General features: G+C 36.9%; 1 long non-coding RNA gene across 1 annotated transcript; it reads left to right on the top strand.

Annotated features, from left to right (window-relative positions):
- Positions 1–701: 701 nt before the first annotated feature.
- On the top strand, positions 702–3,818 carry LOC123466101. Its single transcript, XR_006641339.1, has 3 exons — positions 702–862; positions 2,814–2,985; positions 3,652–3,818. It is a non-coding gene; the product is annotated as an uncharacterized LOC123466101 (long non-coding RNA).
- Positions 3,819–6,844: the final 3,026 nt, after the last annotated feature.

Here is a 6,844-nt window from a genome sequence, read left to right as displayed (position 1 = left end):
GTTTGTAAATTCGTACGCCTTTTTCATTGTCCTAAATTAGGAAATGGTTTGCTGATTCAAAGAGGAACCACCTCATTTTCTACTTGTTCAATATTATCTTCCCTATTCTCTTTATTCCACCTAAATTTCAGTTTACTTTCATCAAATTTCATGAAAATACCTAGTGTGATTTTGTTTTGTACTGCATTGAATTCATAGATAATACTGCAGAAACACTACTGCTTTAATTTTTTCATGATCATGGTATAAATCTTCACTTATTTCAGAGTTTTAAAATGTTTTCCTTTAAGATTTAATATTTTTCTGTATTAAAGTCTCATTTACCTAATCAATTTGTTTTTAATGTATTTTATGTTATTTTAGAATTTGTAAATGGTCTCTCCCTAAAAATATTTTTAACTGTTTGTTTCCAGAATATAGAAATAAACTGACTTTTTATATTCATGTTAAATTCAGTACTTATTAAATTTGTTGTTGTTAATAATGCAATACTTCTCTAGATTCCTTTGGTTCTTCTAAATTTGCCATCTGTCTTTAATAAGTTTTTTCCTCCTTTTCTGATTCACACTCTTTTCTCTTGTTCTGCTGGTTAGAAATTCAGCACAGTCTTGACTAGAAATTGTGGTCACATTCATTTACTTATTCATCAGCTATGTTTGACGTAGACAACTACAGATACTGGATATGTGGTAGATGCTATGGGGGTTACAAAGTGTAACATTAAATCTTACTATTAAAGGAGTTACTGGCATGCCAGGATATCTGCAAATCATTATCCCCAATGCTGCTGGACCAGGTTCATCTTGGCTGACCCACAGGAAGACAAAGAGGAACTAGATGCCCATGTTTGGAGCAAGAAGAGGTTAGTTTGCAAGGCAACCAAGCAAGGAGATGAGAGATCTTATGCCCAGTTTGTAATTGGGTTGTTTTGTGTTTTTTAAATTGAATTGCCTGAACTGTTTAGATATTTTGGATATTAATGATTTACTGGTGTTATTTTTTGCAAACATTTTCATCCATTTATCAGGTTGGATTTTTGTTTCGACAACTTTTTTGTCTCTTCTTTTTTTCTGTGAGAAGATTGTAATCTTGATTAGGTCCCGTTTGTTTATTTTTGCTTTTGTTTCTTTTCTTTGTAGAGACAGATCAAAAGATACACTGCTACAATCGATGTCAAAGAATGCTCTGCCTGGGTTTTCTTCTGGGAGTTTTATGGTTTACGGCCTTACACGTTGGTCTTTAATCCATTTTGAGTTTATATTTGTGTGTGGGGTGAGGAAATGTCCTAACTTCATTCTGTTATGTAGTTGTCCAGTTTCACTAGTACTGCTTATTGAGGAGGAAGTTGTTTCCAAACTGTATATTCCTGCATTCTTTGCCGTAGTTGAACTGACCATACAAGCCTGGGTTTATGTCTGGGCTCCCCGTTCTGTGTCCCTTTTTGCACCCGTTCCATTCTGTTTTAATTATTGCAGCTTTGAGCATTCACTGACATCAGAGATTGTAGTATCTCTAGCTTTGTTCTTTTTTCTCTTGATTGCTTTCACTATCTGGGGTCTCATGTGGTGTCATACCAATTTTAGAACTATTTGTTTTAGTTCTGTTCATAGGCACTTTGACAGAGACTGCAGGAAATCTGTAGTACAGACCTTTTAACAACATTAATTGCGGAACTGGCCGATAGGAAAAATAAGAAATGTATTCACAGATTGACTGGCAGAGAGGAAGCATCCACATTTTTCTTTGCAAATCATGTGCTTTGTCAAATATTCTCCTTAATTATTAACTCACTAGCTTATTTTCATAAGCAAAATATATTTCTTCTTAACTTTAACAATATGTTTGATTTAGTCTCTTTTTCTTTAAAGCAGAGCAGTACTAACAGTTGGGCACACAGAAAATGAGGCTATTTTTGTGATCTCAGTTTTGGTTGTCAGTAAACACTAACTTCTGGAAAACGTCCTTTTCTATAAACCTCTATACTGAGACTGAGACATCAACTGAGAAATGTAAAGACTAAATCAAAGTATTAAAATATAAAGTCTTTGCAAAAAATATTTTAATAAATAAATTCCTTATGAGTATTAAAAAGTGCATTCATAATATATCTCTTAAAATAATTTCAGGAAAAACTAAGAAAAATTCAACAAAATACATGCAGAACATGATTGATAAAGAAAAATATACAAAGCAATAGTGAGAGAAGTTAAAAGGACCTCAGTAAAATGCTATGGGGGATGTTTTGGGAAAAGGGAAATGTTTTGTGTCTTGATTGTCATGCTGGTTACATGGGTGTAAAAACTTGTCAAAATACATCAGTATGTGCCTAACATGGGTGTATTTTGTTGTGGGTATGTTATGCCTCAAAGATGCTTTTAAAAGTTGCACGATTGCAGGAATCTGGACAAAGGGAGTTGCTGAGTTTCTTGCTCAGATTCTCTGGCAGGGACAGCTGAGAGAAGCAGTGATGAACCCTGAGGAGACTCTGGGTCTGGATCAATGAATGTGCAGAGCCAGGTGATTAGGGTGCCCGGGGAAGACAGATGACTTGCCATTATCCTTATTCCTGAAGGTACAGCTTTGCCAGATGAAAAGCTCAGAGTGCATATTTTAATAAAGATTGTTAGGAACCCATCAAGGTCACATCCTGTGTCTCCTTTGCCAGATACCCTGCCAACTGGGGAATCTGAGACCCCTTACAGCTTCCTGCCCCACCCTTGGGCTTGTGTTCCCACCAGCTGTTTTCCACTTCCCCTTCTGCTCATCCTGTGTGGCCATTTACAGATTTTTCCTTCTGTTTATGCTCTTTCAAGGTGGGCATCTGTTAGTTCCTACCCTCCTACAACACCACTGATTTCCTGAGCTGGGTCCACGGTGAGTCTGTGCTCTAAGAAGAGCTGACATGCAGCACTGTGGACTGGCTGCTGGCGCAGAAATACAGAGCTGAGTCCGCTGCCTCGGTGGAGTTGATTTCCAAGCTGCAGGGTGAGTTTTGGGGGCACTCAGCTGAAAATCGCTGTTTAAACATGGCTGTATCTTCCACAATGTCTTGCTTCTGAAGGTAAACCAAAAATTCTAATGCTTCTTCCAGCTTCTTGCCATACCAGTAAACATAAGAGTGTCCTTTTATGGGGACACAATCCATCTTTGCTTTCTGGTCTTTTCCTTTGACCAGATGACTGGGACTCTGGGTGACCTCAGTGTCTATGGAGCCTGTAAGGAAAGAGAGAGAAAGTGCAGTGAAAGCCCAGGAGAAAGCCTCATTTTGCAGCCACAGGAGAAAGTCCTGTAACTGGAATCCAATAAATTCACCTCACCTGCTCCCCAGAATTAAAAAAAAAAAAAAAGCCGCACAGCACAGAAGGCTGAAGCACATGGCTGGCTCAGGGAGAAAGCAGGGCAGGGACTTTTTCTCTAAGGCTCCTCATCCCCCTACAGCACCTCCTTGTGACGTGATTACTTTTCATGGTCAGCATATGGAAAACGAGACTAACGTTGCACAGCCTGGGAGGGCAGAGCAAGCTGGTTAAACTACTCGTGTGGATTTCAAACTGCTTTAATTTTCTTTCTCCTGATTCTGCTCTTTCATTATTTCTTTAAAAATAAAAGTTAATTGCATATTAACAATTTATTTCCTTTTTTACCTTGTAGATTTGCCTCCTCCCGTCCCTCTCAGACAATGAACAGCTTGCTGTTATCAATCATAGTTTCCACTGCACTTAAACAATCATATATCTGCCTCTTTAAATTAAAAAGTTAAATGTTGAACTTATGCAAAATAATATTTATGATGAATATGCAATGCATTTAGGGAAAAAATAAAGCGAATCATCTTGTTTGAATCAATCAGCTTAGGAGTTAGATTAGCACTAAGAATTTTTAAGCCTCTGTGTTATTTTTATAGATTTATTGTTGTTTTTCTACCATGCCCATGTAACTACACTCCTGAAGTTCATATTTTTATTCACATGCTTTTCATTACAGTTTTCTCATTCATGTAAAAATCTGCAAATTTTGTATTAATCAGTGTTGTATGGCTTTTAAATGTTTTTGAGGGAGTTCTTTTTCTTGGCCATGCTCTTTTTGCATTCAACATTTGCCTATGATATTAAATCATGTTGTCTCATGTAGTTTTAGATAAATCAGTTTCACTAATATGTAGGATTCCATTTACTAGTTTGTCAGAATCTATTATCCATTTAACCTCATGCACCCTAGTTGTTTTTTTTCTCACCCAGATTTTAACGCTACAACAAATAGGAGTGTATTCTTACACAATTCTTTACATACTTAGGGGTTAAGTTTCTCTATACCTGGGATTGTAAAAATTGAGCCTTAGGGTCACCGTGTCTGTTTTACATAGCAAGACAAAATGGTTTCCAAATTAATTAAGCAAATAAATAGTCCCACAACAGTTTGTGAACTACATTCAAATGTTCCTCGTCTAGCATCTAGTACATTGGCATGTACTGTTCTTTTAATTTGTCAGTCTGTTAGGTTAAAGTGGTATCTCACTACAGCTTTAGCTTGCGTTTTTATGACTGCTAAGGAGATTGATATTCTGAATTAATACATTTAGAGGCCACTGGTTTTTTTGAACATTGCTCTTTTCTCATACATTTGGTAGATTAGCATTTATTTGTAACAGTTCTTCATATATCTCAGATACTAAACTTTGTCATTTACATGTATGCTAATATCTTTTCAATTTGTGACTTCCGTTTTAACTCTTTGTCAATTTTTTGTTGATATTTCTTATTTAGTAAAGTCTATCATTCTTTTTTTGGGGGGAAGGTGTGAATTCTTTAATTCTTTATGAGCAATGTTTCCATAGCTCAAGTTCAAAAATATATTCCTATAATATTTGTCAAACAGTTAATAATTTAAATGTTGCATTTAAGCATTTAATCCTTTTAGAATTTTTGTTTTTTTTTTGCTTATGCAGTGAGAAAGAATTTAGATTAATTTTTCTTCCTGTGGAGAACTACTTGTCCCAGAAGAACCTGTATATTGCATTACTCCCCTACCTACCTGCAGTGGTGGCTTTACCACATATTCAGTTCAATTCAGTTCAGTTCAGTTCAGTCGCTCAGTCGTGTCCGACTCTTTGCAACCCCATGAATCGCAGCACGCCAGGCCTCCCTGTCCATCACCAACTCCCAGAGTTCACTCAAACTCACGTCCATCGAGTCAGCGATGCCATCCAGCCATCTCATCCTCTGTCGTCCCCTTCTCCTCCTGCCCCCAATCCCTCCCAGCATCAGAGTCTTTTCCAGTGAGTTAACTCTTCCCATGAGGTGGCCAAAGTACTGGAGTTTCAGCTTCAGCATCATTCCCTGCAAAGAAATCCCAGGGCTGATCTCCTTCCGAATGGACTGGTTGGATCTCCTTGCAGTCCAAGGGACTCTCAAGAGTCTTCTCCAACACCAGAGTTCAAAAGCATTAATTCTTCCACGCTCAGCTTTCTTCACAGTCCAACTTTCACATCCATACATGACCACTGGAAAAACCTTAGCCTTGACTAGCTGGACCTTTGTAGGCAAAGTAATGTCTCTGCTTTTCAATATGCTATCTAGGTTGGTCATAACTTTTCTTGCAAGGAGTAAGCATCTTTTAATTTCATGGCTTCAGTCACCATCTGCAGTGATTTTGGAACCCAAAAAATAAAGTCTGCCACTGTTTCCACTGTTTCCCCATCTATTTCCCAGGAAGTGATGGGACCAGATGCCATAATCTTAGTTTTCTGAATGTTGAGTTTTAAGCCAACTTTTTCACTCTCCTCTTTCGACTTCATCAAGAGGCTTTTTAGTTCCTCTTCACTTTCTGCCATAAGGGTGGTATCATCTGCATATCTGAGGTTATTGATATTTCTCCTGGCAATCTTCATTCCAGCTTGTGCTTCTTCCAGCCCAGCATTTTTCATGATGTACTCTTCATATATTAAGTGCCTATATGTGCATAGCTAAAATGCATAGCTATTTTAAATTTATGATTTTCCATTTGTCCACTTACTTATACAAAATTATAAGATAATTTGATGATTAGACTGCAAATTCACATCACTTTGTATTTCTTTAATATTATCTTAAGTATTCTTTCCTCTTTTTTCCACTTATATTTTGACTACTTTTGTCAAATTTCATGAAATTCCTCTTGTGACTTTGTTTAGTGCTGTAGTGAATACATAGATGATAGTGCTGAAATTGGAATACTTTTAGTACTGGTTTAACTTATTCATGGACTTCCCTGGAGGCTCAGATGGTAAAGCGTCTGTCTACAATGCAGGAGACCTGGGTTCAATCCCTGGGTTGGGAAGATTCCCTGGAGAAGGAAATGGCAACCCACTCCAGTACTCTTGCCTGGAAAATCCCATGGACCGAGGAGCTTGGTGCAGGCTACTGTTCATGAGGTCCCAAAGAGTTGGGCATGACTGAGTGACTTCACTCAATTTAACTTATTCATGATCATGGCATGTAACTTCAGTTATTTCAGATTTTAAAATGCCTTCCTCTAAAATTTAATCAATTTCTGAATTGTTTATCTTTGTATAGATTTATGTGTATTATCTTTTATATTTTCTGTTACTAAACAATCTCTCTTTAAAAAGCTATTGCTAGTATGTGGGAATAAACTGACTTTATGTTAATTTTCATTAACTTATTAAATGTTATTATAAATAATGCAATGCTTCTTTAGATTCCTTCGCACCTTCTAAACTTGTCATCTGTCTATAATCACTCTTTCCCCCTTCTTTTTTCATTTTCATGCTTTTTTCTTGTTTTGCCACGCTGGAAATTCAACACAATCTGGAACAGACTAGTGATGACATTCATTGACTTACTTA

Source organism: Bubalus bubalis, chromosome 8 (genome assembly GCF_019923935.1).
Source record: "Bubalus bubalis isolate 160015118507 breed Murrah chromosome 8, NDDB_SH_1, whole genome shotgun sequence".
NCBI classification, from domain to species: domain Eukaryota; kingdom Metazoa; phylum Chordata; class Mammalia; order Artiodactyla; family Bovidae; genus Bubalus; species Bubalus bubalis.
This window is presented reverse-complemented; position numbering and strand designations above follow the sequence as displayed.